The sequence below is a fragment of the Plectropomus leopardus genome, chromosome 1 (genome assembly GCF_008729295.1).
Source record: "Plectropomus leopardus isolate mb chromosome 1, YSFRI_Pleo_2.0, whole genome shotgun sequence".
NCBI lineage: Eukaryota > Metazoa > Chordata > Actinopteri > Perciformes > Serranidae > Plectropomus > Plectropomus leopardus.
The window spans coordinates 15,595,192-15,616,601 of NC_056463.1; the positions used below are offsets into that span (position 1 = coordinate 15,595,192).

General features: G+C 40.4%; 1 protein-coding gene across 2 annotated transcripts in view; it reads left to right on the forward strand.

Moving 5' to 3' along the window:
- ankrd11 (ankyrin repeat domain 11) overlaps positions 1-21,410 on the forward strand; it is a 128,126-nt gene that overhangs the window by 20,470 nt on the left and 86,246 nt on the right. For both annotated transcript variants that reach the window (XM_042493521.1, XM_042493530.1), the window contains exon 2: positions 12,018-12,096. The gene's annotated coding sequence lies outside the window, so the exon portion shown is untranslated. The remainder of the gene's footprint in view (positions 1-12,017; positions 12,097-21,410) is intronic.

The window sequence follows — 21,410 nt, forward strand, 5'->3', positions numbered from 1 at the left end:
ATTTAACAGTCATTCACCAAAGCTATAGAAAAGGATGCTTCAAATCAAAATCCATCATTTGGGCTTCCTGTTTAGGGAAATAAAAAAACTCTTCTGGCCTGATGTATTATTTTTCCATAACACCTGATGAAAAGAAATTAGTAGAGTAGCTGGGATGTGCCAGTGGAGAGAGTGAAAAGAACTGCTTCTTTCCCCGAGCATCAGCCGGTGTCTTTGCTGTAAAGTAGGACAGTGGCACATTCTGTTGCAGGGCAACATAAGTCCACCCACGCCAACCTACGCCTTGTTGACACTGCTGCTGTGTAGGTTTATATAGAAAGTAATAGGAGAGGCTCTTCTGACGTGCATCTTACAGGCAAACCTGTTTTGGACTTAACACATATATTTGAAGTGTGTGAAATGGGCATATGTGACATTAACGCCACTAGCTTAGAGCAACTGTTTGTCCATTGCTTTTATTATTCCAATATCTAGAGCATAAGTGCAAAAGTGATTGATGCAAGTAGTTGGATGGCATAATATGTGTCTATCATAATTCTGAAAGTAAATTCCAGAAACTTGTTTTGTTATGTAGGAAAAAAAAATTTATTGAAGCTTCTAAACAGGGATTTCATTCCTTTCATTTTCATGTCATTGTGAATTGATGAACACCTTTGGGGTGTTTGACCTCCAGACAGGGGCCTCGGGCTCTGGTGACTTGGCAGTGTCATTGTTTTTGACATTTACACAATACATGATTTAGAATAATTGATAGCAGTACTGAAAAAAAGACAAATAAAAAATAATTGGTAGTTATAATGGGTGGAGCTGATAGCTTGTAGATCCACTGCTGATGTGACTTGGCAAATCCAGAGCTGACTTATTAAACATTAGGGTTTGTCCAGTCATTGACATTAATTACATAATATGTCCAAAGCCATGCTCCTTGCTTGCCCCCCTCTGCATTATCATGTTTTGTCTGTACTGCATTTCTGGCCCTTGCTGCTATAACATCAGTTCTTCAAATGCTACTGGCTTACTCATAATGTATATTATCATAAGATTTGAAAGAGCAAAAGAGAAGCTGTACAGTCAAATACACAGGATCTCAAACATTTACACAAGTATGGTGTCACTGCAGTAGATGGTTAAATGATCAAATTATCATGGCCATCTGTCCTAAAAGGGAACTCTGGAGGAAGACTGCACAATATATTTGCTGAAAGAGACACATTATGTTTTGATCAGGAGGATAGAAATAGGATAGAACACATTGTTTTCACGTTTATCGGAAAAGATAATGTGATACAATAGCTGTATGCATCGCTGAATTTCTGCATACTGTGGTGCTAATACATACTGTACATGCTAATATGCATTTAGCACTGCATTTTGGACCCACAATATTAGTGCAAAAAAGTATGGAGCATTGTATTATTATTTGTTAAGCCCCAATAATGTAACATACTCAAGACAGGAAATGTATTGGCTTTATAATCTTTAAATTAGACTTTGTCAGAGTGTGACAGTATTGCGGTAAGCTGCTATATATTGTCAGTGGAAAGCTGGGGCTACAGCTCCAGGCTGTCGACATTTGATTTAAACTTTTAGTGGTGATTTGCGGCCAGAGAAAACCCACAGCCAATCAAAAAAACAGAGTCCTGTGACTCCTGTGACATGTTGACCCATGTTATGAAGATTTTTTTTTCCCACCCGAAACACATGGACAGGCTACCCAGCCACAGAAACATGTAATTCTTGCAGAGAGCAGCACTTTGCAATGTTAGGGTCTTGAATGGAAACAGCATTCCCACGTGGTATTATTGTTGACGCTGCTGTCTCAAAGACAACCAGTTTGCCTTCCGTTTCCTCGCAACGGAGCCCTTTTCTTTTGCCAACTAAAGTGTCCACAGTTACTAAAGTTGTTCTAACACCCGCCATATCCTCTATAAGAATAGTAACTGTAAAGACCTAACAGTGACTCTCTAGTAACCGTGGGTGGCTATGGATGGCCGTCGGGGAAAACAAAAGCGCTATCCTTGTCTGGTGTGCAATGGTTGACGCACTTCTTTTGTGCCATAAATGAGCCTTCATTCTCCCAGGATAGCGTGCAGACAGAATTGCATAATGAAAGAGAGGCTAATAAGGAACCAATCTTAACAGCAGTGGCATCATTATTTTAAGACTTTCTACTGCAACTTTAACATACCATAAATCTTGATAGTTTGCATAACTCCTGTTCAAAGTGGTCATGATATTGGAGTAAAAAAACACGTTTTTCATTTTATACCTTTTATTTGAATCCCTGTAATCACTAGTTTAACCTGATGGATGCTTCACCTAGTCCAATAGTATTGTATGTAGAGACTTGTGATGAGGCCTTGGGTAAACTGAATTGAAAATTGATTAATGTTCATGAAGCAGCTCTCAACAGCATTACTATGAATGCTCCAGCTGCTGTGTTGTTATTGCTGTCCTTCATTTTTCATCCCCAACTCCACCAGAGAAAACACTCCCTGTGTTTTGTATTGGGAATGTTTAAATGGCACAGGCTGTATACTGAGAACACATGCAAGTTTCAGGTTGAGGCCAGCATTTGAAAAGACGTATTTTGAATGTGAAGATTTTTTTCCAGTCCAGAGAGCTTGTTACCTTGACAACAGCAGAAGATTCGTAGCAAAGGGAACTGAGCGAGTGAGCTGAGCTGTGCCGAACAAACAAGCGCTGTCGCTAACTGTGTCACGAGTACTGCTGCTGCTGCTGCCTTCCATTGCAGCCCTTATCCCCTCCCTTCTCCTCCTCCTCCCTCACTTCTCTGCCTTCATTTAATACCAGGCTTTTATTTAGCCGGTTTGTTGTTCAGCTGGTATCCACCCATCCCAGCCATCTGACAGACTCACCTTTTTTATCTTTGTTATCAAGACAGCTTTTCTTAACTCCCTGCTCTATTTTCACCCCTTCTCATCCTTTCCTCTGCATTTGTTTTTATTACCTCTCATTGCTGCCTTCTATCCTGATGCTTAATCTCGCACTCGTGTGTTCAGTCTTAAGATCAACTGATTCGAATAAAGCTGCCAGTGTGCTGTCTGTGCTGGTTGCTCATGCTGGAGATATGGAGGATCAGTAGGATCAGTGTGCTGTGGTCCCTCCCTGCAGAAGCCAGGCTTTATCAATAATGTAGATGTTTTTGAAGAGGAGAGGTGTGGTGTGCATCTCTTTTCCTCTCCTCCCCCTGGCCCATCTCTCCCTCCCCCCAGCTGTCTCCCCACTCCCTCCAGTGTCAGATTACCCCTCCAGTGTTTGAGCATAGAAGAGCAGATGACTGAATCTAATTAGTGAAGATATTACAATAAGCTCCGATACCTGATGCTTTGACATACTGCAGGCCGAACCCGGGCTGGGATATTGAGCTGCCGTTGCTTCCTTTTGTTTGTTTTGTTTAGTACTCAGGCTTAATGTAGAGTGGGTTCATCGACATCACTGTGCTGATCATCACTGAGCTCTCCAGTGACAACCAACCCCCCAGATACTATAGGCACTGTATCCACCATCAGGCGAACACACAGTACATCATTTACAGTAGAAATGTATTTTACAGGCGGAGGTTAGTTAACAGGTCAAACCTATTGATTATTTCTTTAATTAATCAATTAGTTGTTTGGTCTATAGATTGTTGGCCAGTATTTCCCAAAGCCCACATTTTGTCCACAAGTCAAAGATATTTGGTTTATTGTCAAATAGGAGAAAAGAAACCAGAAAATATTCACTTTTAAGAACCTGGAATGAGAATTTTCTCTGCCTTAAAAAATAATAACTCACCAACCAAAAATCAATTATCAAATAAATTGGCAACAATTGACAACTAATCAATTAAGAGTTGCAGCTTTATTTTTCACAATGAAATTATACAGCCTAAGCATGTTTGAGAATTTCACTATATATTATTGTATACATTTCATTAGTTACACATATTTTTTCCAGCTGTCTTGCTCGCTTGTGTATTCTTTCCTTTTTCTCATTTAGGTTAATTGGGTACTCATAAAAATGGTATAAACATCAGGAATCAAGTTAATTAGAAATAAAGTATTTTAGTGATTCTAAAACACATTGCTGTGACAAAAATGTTTGCATTGATTCTCATGATGTCTATTTTAATGTAGATTCACAGATTGGTTTTGCTAGGTAGTCTTATTTATCAACACACTGTTTTTTTTCTCAATTTAAAAAAAAATGTTTTTTAAGCCGTGAGACTACAGGAATACAGACATTGTCACATGCCATTGATTCACTTCACCTTTATTCAATAAAAAACAAGCTAGAGTGTCAGCAATCTCTGGTCATTGTAAGGACCTATTTGGAGATCAGACAGCAACCAGGCCTGTGTTAAACTAATATGGGGGGCTACAGTGGCGGGAAGTTGTTGTTACAAGTACTGATGAGGCAGTAAAAATAATAACCCAGGAAGCCCAGTTTGAATAATAAAATCCATTACTTACACTTGGATGACAAAAGACTGTACAGATGTTTACAGTGTTATGAGGAAGGATTTTACAGCTCTGGAACATTTGCTGCAGCAATTATTTTATCTTTCGTTGCAGAAATGTAGACTTCGTGTTATAAAGTATTCAGAAGCATGCAATTGAAATGCAACACCTTTCTGGTTGTTGTGCAAAAGTTGAGCGATATGAAAAAAAATTCCAGACAGCCCTGCGTGTTGTTACTGGAACCCTCTGCATTGGCATTTATTGCATTCAGCATATGAACTCCACAAAATTCAGAGAGTCTGTGTATTTTGTTGGAGATGATCTATACCTGTGCTGTTAATACTGCAGCATGTGCATGAATGAAACTCTATGTAATATGTAGGAGACATGATGTATTTAATCGGACAGAGGTCAGTGCTGTTGTTCCAGGTCAGCTTTCGGATGGCTCTCTCCAGTTCTCTGATAGGACAGACAGACACACAGGACCAACTGGAGAGGTCGGGGGGCACACTGGTGTTTTTTGTGTCGTATGGTCCAGATTTCCATTATAGAAGCAGCGGTGATACGAGTTTGTTGAAATGGAAGCTCTCATTGTAATCAGATGCCAAATGACAGAGAAGCAGGACAAAAGATGCCTGTGTCCTGAAGCCAGTATTGAAGCCCCTGTCTCCTCCTTAATCCCACAGTACCCAAGGGAGGTCTGCCTGTTTTACACACACATGCGCGCACACACACACACACAAACACAAAAGTCATGTGTCACCAGTGGTCATAGACATGGAACCAGCAGTCTCCCAGTTCTGTTGTTTTATGCTCATTGAGGCGGTCTGAAATGCACTGCTGATATTTTAACTGTTAGATAACGGGGACATATCCAGTGAACATGCAGAAGAATTAAATATGCAGACATGTTGTCATGGTGATGCAGAACTAGAATTTGCTGTAATTATGCATGATAATGCTAAATGTTTGGCCTCAGCTCCACATAGTGTGGAGGCAGCATTTTTTAAGGCTAGTTAAGTGAAGCCCAACTCTTGTAGGAGTTTGACCTTTCACCTCTGACCTTTTCCATCAGCTTCACTGCATGGTTTTCTGCACAAATATTACATAGCTTATTAAGAGTATATTTAGAATATATGTGCCAGTTTGTGCACACCTGTGCATGGATGTTTTTTTTTTTATCTTTCTAATGACTGGTCTTATTGAGGATGTAATTGATGTTTTTGTGTAAATTTGGCCTGTCAGCAGTTTTTGTGTGCATGCTACACGTGTGTCGTCCTCTCATTCTCTCCTGGTGCAGCCTAGTCAAAGCTGATTAGTTACAAAGCAAATGTTACTAAGGAGCAAATGCCATTCACCGGCAACCACTCCAGCCCTGTAAACATATTGGGATGGCCGGAAATGTCTTTATCAACACAGTTCTGTTTTTACTATTAACGCTGATGGAAGTAACTGAAATATGTATGTCCAGGAGCAAACAGTGGCATAGTAATTTTTCAGTCAGTATGTCTGCATGCAAAAGCATTTCGTTAAGCCTTAGTTTATCTACCGGCATAGTTGGCAATGAAATCTTTACCATTTGAATAATTATACGGGCCACATGGTTGGGAAAATATATGATTGGATTATGCACGAAAACAACTAGTTTGTATGAAGTGTTGTTTGAAATGGTCGGAAGCTGCATGGGTCTTATGCTGTTCTGTACGGCCACTCTTTAATGTGGATTGAAAAGCCTCCCATCTTAGGGAGGGGGAGATGTAATATAGTCTGATATACAGGCACACATTTAGTTGACCATATTGGGGTGAGAGGCTGGAGCTGTATTGGAGTGAGGGGGAATCTGATTGAGAAGCAGGGGACACTAGGGTAGTCACGCTACCAGAAATTCAGTAGTCGATACTAATACCAATGATTTTCCATGAGTCTTGATGACCAATATCGAGACCACGGTCAAAAAGAAAAGAAAAAGTTCTTCAACATGCACTCCTCTATTACAAACTGTTGAATATTCAACTTCAGGTATTTAAGCCTTTAAGTATTTAAATGACTTAAATGTCATTTTCCCAGGGATGGAAGAGTTGTTTTTTCTTTTTGTTGTGTTAATGTCAGTTAAATTTGGTCAGGTCATGACTACTGAATATTAAATCATTTGTATTTCCCCACTACATCTTAGCCTTTCTCACCCTCAGGCGTGCATAACCTACAGGTTATACACATGTTTTTAAAATACAAAACTGTGGAAATATCAGTTATCATTTCGTTTATTGCCCTGACGAGCAGACAATTATCAGTTATTGGTATCGGTTGAAAAAAAACACATATCATGCATCCTATTTTAAAACAAACAACAGGCCTATGGTGCTTAATTACAGACAGCTTTTTAGATTGCACAGCATTTAAAGGTGTTTGAGGTGATGTTTTCGTTTTGAAAAATCAACAAAATTTCTCCTGGAAACAACTTAAACTCATCTTGATATTGTTACCTTCACCCGATACCCATTTTTACTCAGCAGCTCTTCAACATATCACAGTGCAACTCAATACAATCTTTGTCCCAAAAGTAGGAAACAAACCAAATGTCTTATCAAACGCTGTTTACCAGGCCATTAATAAGTTAAATGTTTCAGTTACGATGAAAGAGGAGCTGTCACCAACCTCTCGAAATTCTTTAAATAGGTCGGTGTGTCGTTCCTTCAGGTGCTTTGCTAAACTGATCATGTTAGTACCTGTGGTTAATGCTGTTCTGCAGCAGCTCTTGGGTGTCGGCTTTCCTGCATCTTTCGGCTTTGCATGTTCATGTGCCTCAAATGCATTGAACTTCCCAACAGCCCTCTTGCTGTTTTTTTTTAACCAAAACTGGTTGCAGAGGCTCTTTGGTACCTACCATCTAAAATTACAACAAACTAAACAAACCGGAGTTCCATAACCGGAGGAAAAGACGGGAGACGGCAGAATGATTGACAACAGGTGGAGCTGTGTGGACACTTCAGTGTGTGTGTGTGTGTGTGTGTGTGTGTGTGTGTGTGTGTGTGTGTGTCTCAACTCGCTGTTTTTACGATGAGCAGAGGTGGAGCTGTGGCTCTAGCGGCATTTGGAGTGGACATCTTTGTGTTTTTGTGTCCCTGCTAGTAGGTGTTCCTCTTCGGCGCAGACCATTCTTAATTCTATACTGGACCTGTCAGTCATCCAGTATCTACGGTACCATAGAAAAATGGGTACCGTCATACTTTAAGCGTGTTGGCATCAACTTGCTACTGAAGTATCAGTTCTTGTGACATTCCTAGAGGACACTATTTGCAGACAGCCACTCAGAGCAGCCGGTCACTAATAATGTGTAACTTTAAGCCTTGATAAAATATAAACAGATAGGTTAAATAAAAATGAACTCCCCATACAGTTATTGTGCATGGAGAAATTAGCTATAGAGACCAAAGCCGTGTTTTGTACCTAGCTGTAAAAATGTTTATTTCTGTTATAAAGTTGGGCATTTTAGCATGGAGAGCGATGGGGATTTACTCACATCTTGAGCCAGCCTCAAGTGGCCTTTCAAAGAACTGCATTTTTTGACTACTCTGTGTTGGCTTCATTTTTTTAGACCTGAAGGTTGCAGCTTGGTTGCACTTAGTCATACTCATTAAAAGAGACAAAAACTCTGGCTTCTTTCTCACATTTACGGTGGGTCTAAATGTTGTATTGTCATTTTTATAATGTTGCAGAAATGGTTGGAAACGGCCCTCAGTTTAAAGACTGGAGACTTGGTAAACACATTTCAACAAGGCTGAGTTTGACCTTGTGTTCTTATGGGCAGAGGGATGTGACTACTTCTTGTTACCATGAAGAGGAGATTTTCCCGCGGTGTGTTGTAAACTGCCCTGGAGGGTTTTGTAAAGTGAAAAGTGTCAGTCTGGTTCCACTGTAGGAGGAAAACTAATAGACATTAAACACTGTCTTTCCTCATCCTCTCTTATAAGAAAATATTGACGTGTGAAATTGTCACTGTAATAAGCAATAGGTAATAAGTTGTCTTACTCAAAACAGATCCACTTACATCCCATCCTGAAAGTTGTTGTCATCGTGGAATTTTTTCTTTGAACTGTAAATACCTCACTGTTCTTATTTTTCGTCTTTCAGCTCCATGGTTTGCTTGCTAGCGTGTCTTTATGTTAGGAAATGGTATAATTTAGAGACTAACCTCAGTTGACCAGAAGTTTTTGGATTTGTTTTCAGTGTTATGCTCTTTGGTGTAGCCAGGCTTTTTATAGTATTCAATTCTTGGTTAAAACTGTGTCTCTTGGCAGTCACTGTAGGTGATCATCAAGGGGGATTGTCTGTATCCAAAACTCTGATGGGAGGGTAGTGTTCTGCTTCCTGGCTGGATTATTACAATCCGTCAATCCTGTGCCTCCCGCTGGGAAAGCCCCACAGGTTCCACTCCAGTACAAACACAAATACGCATCTACCCATCATCCTCCTTACCACTTAGGCCATCCCAGTGAGTCTGGCCTTAATCCTGTCCCGCGTACACACCTGCCACCCTGCCTGTACTATCAGCCTTTGTACTCTATCCTTGAAAACCCTCCACACGGGTCCTGTTTGATATTATCCTGTAGCAGAGATATAAAGAAACATTTACATGGAATAAGCATACTCATTCGTATAGATTTTGGGGTAAAATGCAGTTCCCAGTTACTTGTAAGTACTGTCTTTTTAAATGGTTACAGTTTGTTGCAACTGACTGTCGGTCCTTGGTACCCTTATGATGCTTTAAAACCAGATTGATGGAACAAATGTGGGTTCAAACTGGAGAGGAGTCTCGTAATCACTGGAATGCCACTAGTTTAGCCCAGCACTGGGCCTCTGTGAAATACACCCCAATGTCCTGCCTCCTAAATCCTGATAAACCCTTGTCCTCATAGTTGGGAGGGGACTGGGGGAAGGGCGACCAGCAACAAAGGTTAGGAACATGAGCAGGACTGGACACTGGGCTTTAGCTGGTTAGGTTTGGTTTTCTTTGCTCTATTTGGATTCTTACTATAAACTAGTTCTGGGAGCAGCCAGGCCTATTGCACCAAGGGGTTTGCTGCTGCAGTTATTATTTTTGTATGGCTAATGTTACATAATGTTAAATTACTTTGCTGTATAACTAACGTTATTGAGTCAGTTCCCTGACTTAAGGAGTCCTCTGTATATATTCTTCTTTTCCAATCCGTTAAACATGATGACACAGATAAATGTAATAAGCAGTCAAAGATAGGTTTACAGATTTTAAATTTGGTAGGAAAGCGAGCAATGTACTCTAAAGGCATTTTATCATATGAACATCTCTCAGTGTACAATAAGCTGGTTTGACTATTTTGTTTTATTTTACATTGAGTTAATGTTATGTCATGTTATGTCATGTTATGGTTTGTTTTATTGGTTTTAACTTAGGTGTATTTTTAATCTTACAGGTTTATTGGTTTTATTCTATTTTTAGTTATTTTATTGATTTTAATTCATATTCATTATCCTCTTCTAATGGTCTGATTTTAGTAATTATTTTATTTAATTGTAACATTTTTTTATCAGCTCTGACTGACATGTCTTTGTGTCTGTTTATTCTTCATCCTAATTATTATTTTATGAGCTTTTGTTTTTATTTTTGATGATTCGCTTCTGTGGTAAGTTGATGGCTTTGTTCTGTGCCTACAACTTTTACCTCACTTTGTGCAGCACATTGTCCTTCCACCTGGAATAAAATGTGCTATACGAATAATGTTTTGCTTGCTTGCTTCTATACAGAGAATCAGGCCCAGATATTGTCAAGAGTTTCTCTTTCACACATATAGCACAAAACAGGAGATTGTCTATTTCAGAATTGTTCTCACCTACTGGAAATACTCTGTTTGGTTGAAGAATGTTGTCTGGGTAAAGCGTTGGAGGCAGGACATGACACTAAAGTCACTGCTGTCACATAGGTGAATTGTAATTTTGTCAAACAACTCTCAGCAACACCCCTTGCTGTTCCTTGAATTTGACTGACGATTTCCGCTTTGGCCCACAGCGACAGACGTTCCTGAAGTTACCTCCAGTTAGACATTTTCATTGCTGTCTTTGTTTAAATTATCCTTCTTTTTCTTCTTCTGTTTACTTTCTTACCGTTTTGCACTAAATACAGGATAGAAATATCGTCAACATGCCCACTCACTTGCTGTGAATTCTCCAGACAATTGCCTGCTCTATTCACTCATGGGCTCAATCAGACATTACACAAGCTTAATACTAGCAAGCTGGCAGGATGAAGTCTGTTATATGTCCAGTCTATCTGATTTAGACATTTGCATTCTGACATACAGCTCCTGCGGGTAATGTCTCGGTGATTTCAGGATTGCAGGGGCTTAAGCTTGGGTATTGGAGTCAGTATGGGGTGAAGAAAAAGTTATTGCTACAGATTTAAACACTTGTTCTGTGATAAAACTCCGGCTCACATTTAAGCGATGTTAAACTCAAACTTGAAAATCTCACTGAATCTGTTAATTGCATTCTGGCCATGATGTCAAGTCCCAGAAATGTCATCATGTGGTTTCATTTTTTTTTTTTTATGTTTACTGTCTGGTTCGCAGGCTTAGTTCTAAGAAATTAAGTGAATTGTCTCAAACAGCAAAAGTTTGCAGACATGGGATGGTTTGCCCCCTTTTTCTTAGTTCAGTAGACTTGAATGTAGGTTAACTTGTTGACTACTGTGTTGGTGCAAAGAACATCACAAGAAAAGCATGACCACTCAGCTGTATTTTTCACCATAATCAGAGTATTATATGCTGGATTTAGTACAGAACCAATTAAGTACAGCTCTTGGTGCAAAGTGTCCTTTGTTGACATTTTAAAGGAATTATGGAAGTTTTCAAAAATTAAGTGAGAATTAGCAATGAGTGCATCATTTTGACAGATAAATTGCCTACACAAATACGACCACCTACCACTACACATATTCTTTCATACCTGAGTTGTTGTTCAATGGCAATTGGCTTATTGGCTTCATAAAATTAATGTGTTTTCATTTCCTTGCAACACACCAGAAAATACAGGCTGTTAATCAACAGCCTGTATTTCAGTTGTTCAGTTGAATCTATTTTGTATGTACAAAATCTACAGCTTTTATCACTTGTTGTGTGCTTTCGTCCTCTGCCAACAAAGACTGTTTTGCATTTGCTATAATACTATTGGCAGTTACCAGTAAGTAAATCTCAGGCCTCAAATCGGCCTGTAAATATGGTAAACATAACATGTACGGTGAATGTATCAATCAAGAATGTAAATCATGATACAGACAAGGACTGGAGTGCCCAGTGGACAGTAGAGTAAATTAAAAGGGGACCAAATGCCTTACTGCATGTCAGTGCCTCCGTATCATGTGGGCCTTTCTCAACTTGCTAGAGAACTGTGGATGAACCATTCCTTGGAGGAGAGACATGCCCCCTTGCATCCACCCCAATACCCATCCATTGCTAGGAATGTGAAACTGCTTGTGCTGTCCTTGTAATTAATGCTTGGTCTTGTTTTCATCTTGTTTTTCAGGATTCTGTGGACTCAAGACGGCAGGTGTTTTTCTAGTTGGATTTTAGCCCACTGACATTCTCCCACAGCCATGGAATCGGTATGTTGACAAATAATATATTTTGGAAAATATAACAATTGGTCTGATACTTTGTCCTTTTAAGGCAGCTTTCGTTGAGGCACTATTAGTTAAGCACTTGTTTCTTAGTAAGGTGTTTTTTGGCTTTTCAGTTTGTGCTGGTATTATAATACATATGGAGTGTGTTTGTGTGTGGGTATTCTTGTGAAAGAAGCAACTGGAGAATGCAAGATTAAAACTTCTCATTTGCACCTTCATCTTAACATTTTGGAGCATACATAATTTTACTATAAGAGGAATATTGGCTTTTCTTAAGGTCTACTTACAAAAAATGAAGTTTATGGTAGTGTAAGCCATGTGACACGCGAAGACATGCATTTCATCTCACGTTTGTAATGTCTTTAGCTTCGTAAATTACATCATTGCAATAATGAAACATCAGGCAGCTCAACTTCCTCTTCTTTAACCAAACAATCAGTGTAGTGTGGGGTTTTTTGTTTTTTTTTAACTAGAGTAAAAGAAGACTGCATATGCTTGAGTGTACTTGTATACATGTGTGATTACATACTACAAGCATCAGGCTCTACCCTTTATTGTCAGTCATGCAGGAGGCTGTGTGTGCAGGAGTTGCTTGTACCAACAGGCAGGCTGAAAGTGCAGCAGCATTGAACTCTATCCACTGGAATTCATGTATTAAGAATGGGGCTTAGTGCATGGCTAACCTCTGCTTTCCTGTCCCTTTGTCAGAGGCTGTCAGTGGCTGTGTGTCTGTATGTGTGTGTGTGTTTGATAGAGACTGAAAAGTAGGTCACAGCTTCTGTAGTGCAGAACTTGCATGTGTCCAACTAAAGCCCTCCATTACCCTCTGTGTCTCACTCACATGTATATTACACACACATAAATACACAATCCTGTAAGCTGTCACTGTATCTAAAGGCCCTGATTTGAGGGTCCTGATTGTGCAAAACTATAGATAGGGCTGTCAAAAATACCATTTGGGGGGTTTTGAAACTTCTGTAGAAATCAACAGCGAATATGCCATGCTTCAGCTGGGGAGTTAATACAAGATAACACAGCAGCAATGTCTAACATTGGACAATGAGCTGTTAAACAGTCTCAACAAACTCACAAGACACCAAAATGACTCAACGCTGTCATTAAACCTGTTAATAACCATTTGGTAATGTTCGCTGTGATATGCTAACAGGTAGCCCTCTGGCTGTGTCTCTGCGGGCGGACTCTCACTAACTGTCCCAGGCACTGAGCAGAGCTCTTGTCATAAACACTATTACTGCCTTACATGTGAAGTTACACAGCTTATGGTAGCTAACAGCTATGAACAGGTTCCAGGACAAAGTCGAGCTGTTTTGATGTCGGTGTAAATTTGTTGGGATTATTTGATGGCCTGGTTTTGGTAGTTAGCTGCTGCTGTTGTAGCTCATGCTACGGGACAGATGTTAAGCTGATCTTTTGCCAGGAAGAAAGCGGCTCTGGAAATGTGAGTTGCATTAAGTTTGCTTAACTGGTGGGGAGCTGGATGGTTTGAGATTAACCCACAACTGAAAAAGGATTGAATGCAGGTATGGTTTGACTGGTTGTGTTGTTTCAGTACTACTCTGTACTGGGTTACTTTGGCAGATGACTCATTAAGGTATTGAGTACTGTTACCCAGCCCTTACCACTTGCAAGGGCGTCATCATTCATGCAAATGCATGTGTTGCATATTCTGTACAGTTTGCATCGACAAGACGTCACCCTGATATCTGCAGACAGCTGACCAATTACAGTTAGCTACCCAGCATGGACACACTGAATAACGTAGAGTCCACCTACTGTCCAGTGACAGTCACAGCTTGACATCTTGTAGCCAGAGATAATATCTCTTCAACAAACATAAACCGACAGCTCAGATCACTGTGCAGTATTTGTTTTTCATTCTATCCCTTTCATAGACGCAATTTCTTCATTCAAGATAGTCACGACAGTTCTGTAAACTGTGGCAGGTCCGCATAGACTGTAAGTATTCAGGTCACACTGCACAAGATTGTTGTGACTCTAGGTGGTTAATATAGCCAGCAATCATCTACAGTAAGTTTTAATTTAAATTAACCTTTTTGGGCAAATTGTAATAACTGGAGACAAAACAGATGTTTTTGCAAATCATGCAACTGAACCACTTACAACAAGTAAACACTGCCTACACCCAACATTTAGCACAGATGTACACATTTACTGAGAAAAGGCGCAAATTGCAGGATTATAAAAATCTATTTTGTCCCTTTCAAATAAAAATGAAGAAATTAACAGGAAAATCAATTCATTTAAATCAAGCTCTAAACAACTGCTGCAACATTGGCTCATCCCCCTTTTCTTCTGAACAAATTCATCTCTCTCCCTGTCTCTGACTCTCTTACCCTCCTCCCACCCGACTCTCTTGTGTCTGTGCGCCTGTGGCTGTGCACCAGAAAGAGCTGCAACTGTTTACCTCTCTGAGCTGCCTATATCTGCTTACTGTCAGTAGAAACCAAGGAAACTGATCACAAAGCTTATTATGGTGCCAGGAGTGGAGTACATGCTGTGTGCGTGTGTGCCTATGGGGGCTGGACACACACACACACACACACATTCACACGAACCCTCTGCCACTCTCCTCCTCCCTCTCCTCATGTGATGCCAGTCACATGGTTTCCAGGCAAGCAGCTAAGTAAATCAGAATCAGACTTTTATTTTTAACCGCTTTAAATCCTCCACCTGGTCTCCATGGTTCGCAGAACTGACTGGAATGCCTCGTAATCACTTGTCCGTTTATTCTCTCTGTTTCTCTTTCACTATGTAACTGTCTTGGTGTCACTTCCTCTCAACATCATTTAATATCTGTCTACCTTCTCCCTATCTTGGTTTTATGTGCATTTGCTCTGCTTTGGTATGAAAGCATGAATATAGAGCCACTACAGTATACTAATGTTGTAGACATTAGTGGTGTCTAAGAGTCTTTTTACACATATATTCCTCTATGCTCTTTTGCAGACATGCTTGAATAAGATTCTAGAGCAGAAGTTGTTTCATAATCAGCATGAAGTTTGAATAATATGACTGAATTGAGAGGTCCTACCTAGACAACAGCGACTTCACCGGTTGCTTTGAGCACCCAGTATGAAATCAACACTGTAATGTGACAACAACTCCCCCAAAATTGTGATTTGTGATATTTTGCTTTCTGAATTGAACTTAATTGAATAGCGGTGATGTATGTGGGACAGGCATTACAAGACGTGGCTCTAAATGAACCACCTTTAATTTTTATCTATTACTAGGGATGTCAGTTTCAGTAAATTTTGCTTTTGATATGCCTGCCACATAAACCTGTCACTAACTTGTTCATTTTTTCAAGTAAAAAAAAAAGATGTGAAAAAAACGTGCTTTTACTTCCAGTGTGGCGGTATTGCCTCAGTGAACTTTAGTGCTGCATTTCAAACTGCTATCTATTTAGAGGTGGATACATTTGTAAATGTCTTGAATTTCCTTTAATTTTCTGTTTGCTTGGCTGAGCCACCCACGTTAATATGTAGTAACTTGCCCACTGCCCAGCCTTTGGTCTTCACTCGTTCCTCAGCTGGTCAGGTGGGAGCTAACTAGTGGCGCTGCTCATTCGGCAGTCAGCTCATAATGCCCCCCTGGTGGTGAAACACATTGCTGCAAATCATACCCCCCCCCACCCTGCGCTCTGGTCAGTTAGTGGTTTCATTTTGTCCACAAGACCCCTTTAGCTTTGTTAAATATGTTAGCACCACAGGCTGTGCTGACACTGCTAACGATGCTAACAGAGCTAACAGTGATAACATAATTGACAATGCTAAAAGGAGTTTTTGGGGCTCATAACTGGGCTACTTACTTAATGGGGCAAACTGGGGTGACACAATGAGGGGGTGGCACAATGTTTCCACATCAGGACAAAATTCCTAGTGGTAATTGCTAAATGAGCAGCTCCACCAGCTAGCTACCTCCTTCCAGAACCAATTGGTGTACAGTGGAGTAAACCGAAGAGCAGCAAAATTAACCCAAAAACCCACATATATACCGGTCAAAAATATTCTTGATGGTTAACCAATTAAACTAAACCATTGACATCCCTACATGTTACAAATAGTGTGGTGCCAAATTGTGGTGAACATATGTCATCATTGCGTCTCGTACACAGGTATTTTGGGTGAGAGTGGCGTCTTCTCTTCATCCTGTAGCCAGCCGTTAGCAGCGCAGATATCATTTTGACTCTTATCTGTTAGCAGAGGAGCTGAGAGGGGAGGTGTCTGTTCGTTTGATTTGGTGCAGATGAAAGGCTGAAATTCTTGTAATCACACCTTCTCCACTGGTTCTCTCTCAGCTCCCCTTCTATTTCCTCCTCTTTCCTCCAAAGCAGGGCTTGTTCCTCAGTGGGGATTAGTGTGTGCAGCAGCTCTGAACAGGGAAGTGGGCCCTGCCAGTCACATTACATAACTCGCCCCCGCTAGTGCGGCTCTGCCTGGCCCGGCTGGAGAGACGACTATAGAGGCTTTGTTTTCCCAGCCTTCCCTTCTTCCTCCCCTCTGCTGCTCCTCCTCTTCCCCCTCAGGCAGGCTGCACACTGATGCCGTATAGAAGGAGTCTGTTTGCAGCGAACAGGCGAGGCACTGTGGCGTGGAGTGCGGAGAAACACGCTAATAGCAAGCTGAATGGGAGGGAGCTCACATCTTAGGCCGAGGAATTTGAGGTCTGCCATAGGTCGTACAGTTTCAGGGAGATGGAAAGCAAGGGAAGGCAGTGCTGTTCATTACTGCCTGTCCAGTGGCTCTGCATCAGCATGGTCAGTGGTGACACAAAGGTTTAGAGGTCATTTAAAGCTCTATGTCACACATCGTAGGGTTGGCAGGTTATGCGATGTGAGTATTCTGTAATTCTGTGTTTTTGCGCCATTGTCATGTGTAGTTCGACCACACATACAGTAGACACACACACACAGACACACTCTTCCCCACCTGGCAGTCTGCCACTGTTAGCAGGGTGGGAGTGGGAGGCCAGTGTGCTCTGTGTAATGGAGGTTCAGACCAGTTAGCACTCTGAGTGAGTAGAAGTAACTCGTAGGCGTGAGAGTGAAAAAGATAAATAGCAGCAGCTTTATGTACAACATCTTGCAGCATTGAATCCGCACTTTATTTCTGCATGTTTCCCTCTCAGGAGTTGGGAATTTTGCTGCTGAGAAATGACAAAGGACTTGAGCAGTGAAGTGATAAAGTGGCGAAGGTGGTTCGACACTAAAACACACTTGCTGTTAGGAGTAGCTGTAGAGATGTTTCTATTTACCACATTCAGTACATAATGTGCTTAGGGTTGTAACCAACTCAGAATTATGTCAATCGAAATGGATTTGGCAGTTCACTTAATATAGTGAACAAGCTAATGGCCCTTACAACAAACAATATTTTTTGCTGACACTTGATATGAAGCAAAAGCCAGAGACTGCAGCGTTTACTGTGAGCTGTAATCTCACCACTTCTAAGCAGCAGAGAAGTCTCTCTCCCTCCGTGCCATGTATCTCCTCAGTGCCACTGCCTGCACGCATGCAGCTGCTGCTTGTTTCATAGAGTAGTGTAAAAGTTAAGAGCGCTCACTCTGCAGCAAAATCTGGAGACCAAAACGTCCCAGGAAGCACACTGACTTGCTTCGGATTCAAGTCTCCAACTTTAAAGGGGAAGCCCTAAATGTGTCCAAAACATATTTGCTTTCTCTGATTCTAATCTAAATTTGTAAGATATTTTAATGCCTGCAAGCCTTGTAGAACCATACAAATTGTCCATCTTTTAGGGCTGCCCCTTAAAAGTCAGAGGCTCGATTCATCAGTCAGAGACCCTGAGTCGACTGAGATTGCTTTAAGTCAAGACGTGTTTTTTTTCTGTGCTGTGTACTTCTGGGGACGTTTTAGTCACCAGATTTTGCTGCAGAGCGAGTGCTCTTGACTTTTATGCTACTCTGTGCTGCTGCTGCAGAGTGCAGACACACTGCACAGAGGGAGAGAGAAAGAGAGAGACAACACCAAGACGAAGAAGTGGTGAATTTACAGCTCATAGCAAGTTAATAGGATACAGTCTCCAGCTTTTGTTTGATATGTAGTGTCGGCAAATTGCTATATTACGTAGATGCTGCTGTCACGCTGAATGTCCCTCTGAGCTCTGTTCAAACTTTAAAGCCTTGTATGGAAAACAAAATGAATCTAATATTTGTATTGAACAGCCAAATCTGATTCAACTGGCATAATTCTGAGTCTGGAACAGCCCTCCCATCTTTTGACTCTTGGATTAATGGTCACCAACAATGGTGCAACAGTTAAATTGTGTATTGTGGATGCTATGGTATAAAACATTTTCCCACCAATTAATAAACTCATGACAACACCGGTGTTACCGATTACTAGTGCTAGGTGTGTCTTCTCAGGAAATGCAATGTGTTTTGTTTAAAGAGAGTAGCCCTACCGCTGTCATTCATCAAAAATGCATCTACAAGATGGCGTTTTTGGCATTTGTTGACAGCAGATCAGTTTGAAATATAGTTCTGTTGGAATGGAGTCCACTTACATGGATATTAGTTAGCATTTTATCCCCTCCAGTGTCTCAAAATCAATGGGTTTTTTTAATCAGTTTTTGGTTAGAGAGAGTTGCTAACAAGTGGCTAAATGAGACTACAGAACGTTATCACACCGAACACAGGTTTACAGCCTTGAGGTGGTGTAGTTCATTTATGTCCTAAAATAAGCTTTTTACCTATGGTTTGTAAAGATTATCTTGCCGAGCAAAATGTGCAAGTATTGTAAACTTCTGTTTGCCACAGAGTTTATTTTCTGCAATTTAAAATTCATTGGAAAAATCATTTTGGCTTCTTGTCAAGAAAACCAGGGTGATGTTAACGTCCATGTTGGCCTACAAATAAACATCATCCCTGTAGCACTCTGTAAGCCCTTGGTTTCAATCCAAAATATTGCCAAATAGGCGCTTTTGCTTTTCGCTTTGACACCAAATCCTGCACCATCATCTTGTCTGTCAGCTCTCCTGACTCTCATCAGGTGATAATTGAAGTCTCACTCCTGCTACTTGCTACTTGCAGCTGCTGCAAGAGCACGAACTTTCAGTTTATATTTGTAGCGTCAGTCCTTCAACTAAGTATTGATTACAAAAAGCAATACAATGGTGACGGCAATAGGCGAGTAATATAATTGTGTATGCCCAAACGATTTGTAACACAGACTACTGTGGCAAACTGAGTCTTTGTATGTAATTCATACTGTATTTGTACATGGCAAATTAAGTTGGGCCTTTTTCTTTTGTTTATCATCCTTTAGGGTTATGGTTATTATGTCTGTGTAAAAGAAAACATACAGTATATGTATATATATGTGTGTGTGTGTGTGTGTGTGTGTGTGTGTGTGTGTGTGTGTATGTATATAAATGTATATGTATATATAATAAAAAGATCTGTTGAAAACCTTTTGGCAATGCTTAGAAAGGAAAAGAGCGGCCAGCAGTTTTTGACATTGTAAACATTTCATTCACCCTCCTTCTATCTAAATATAAATACAAATAGTGTGGTTAAACAAATACAGATAAATATAGTAATATCTCTGCAAAGCCATGAGCACAGGATGTTGGTTTGCTTTCATCAAGATTTTTCTGCTTCCTGCTCTTGCTGGGAGGTCACGGTTGCTTCCCAGGCTCTGTTTTCCTCAAGCTTAAGTACATGTTAATACACGCATGCTCAAACAGGAACTGTACCTGATGGTTAGGCTGATTTAGACTCACTTCTGCTTTATAATGTTGGTGGTCTATGTTTTCCACTATGTTTTCCACTATCTTACTCCATCATCTACTGGAACCCTTTAATTTGTTTTTTAGGTGGCCCGTTTCATGTCACAGTTTGTTGTCCCTGTTGAGTCATATCTGTTCCTGTTTTTTGGTATATTTGCTAAATCTTAAAAATCACTTCTGTAAAAGTACAGCAGCTCTTTTTTGCAATTTGGCTCACCCATACAATTAATTTAACTTCATAAGAATCTCATCATTGCTCACATGGCAGCTTTTTGGTTTGTTGTAATTAGCCAAAATATAGATTGGATGATTTGTAGTCAGTGTCATTACTTAATTTAATACATAGTATCATAATATGGAAACAGCATGCAAGTCAGTTATAAATTGAGATAGATTGTATTGATAGACATGGATTGGTTTTATAATAAATGTTTATTATTGTTGTGTTAATAATAATTATTTGGTATACATCTTACACCACTTTGTTACTGTGTGCCTAATTTTTCTTTTTTTGTAAATGCATTTGGAATTACTTACACAATTTGAAAACATTACAGTATTGCATTGACATGATGAAAATATTATTTATCAACCCTATTCATAATGTTGGTGATCTAAAATGTAAAGTTTCTATTTTATTGTTATACTGAGCGACTTCAGTGTCACCTCATCCAGATTCTTCCAGTGTAAAAATGGAGACAGTCAAGGACTGTGTGTCTCTAGTTTGCATTTGTATACTATCTTGGCTTCATCTCTGTATTTGGAGATGGGCTTGAGTGTGCTTTCAGTGCGTCAGCCATGAGCCAAGTTCCCATCAAAGAGTAGCTGCTACACCAAAGACTGTGTTTAGATGTGACGGCTAATTTTAGAGCTGCTAGGCCCTTGTCCAAGGTGGGGGAGGATAAGATAACATTGAAGTAGCCCTCCCTCCTCACATAGTTTGGTTTTGTTTGTTCATCCAATAACCATCATCCAGCTGCATCCAACAGTCCTAATCCAGCCCCTGTGGATATTGTGCACTGATACAAATGTTGGGTGCTGTTCAGAGTGTGTGCAAATGCAAATCTTACTCATGATTTCCAGCTCTCAAAGGATCTCATGTCCCACTGAGAATCACAAAAGCAAAGACACGTACAGTATCTTTTCTTCCACATGGTATGGCTCGGCTCAGCTCAGCTTGACTTGGTCTTTTCTGGTTTTCCATTACCAAAAGTTGAGTATATTACATAGTGCTTTGTTTGGTACCAACTCAGCTGAGCTTCCAAATAACCTGAGTCAATACTAAGGTGACGTTAAAACCCTACAGACAACTGATCAGTTGGAGATAATAGTCACTAGCACAACACTGCACATCCTGCACAACCCTGGCCTTTTTTTAATAGCCACACTACCACATTTTCTTGACCCAGATTTTAAAAAAGGCAGCCTGCACAACCATGCTGTGGTCAGTAGAAGTGCAGAAATTCTTCTGTTTGGTTGCTGATGCATCCAGAGAGAGCTGGACGG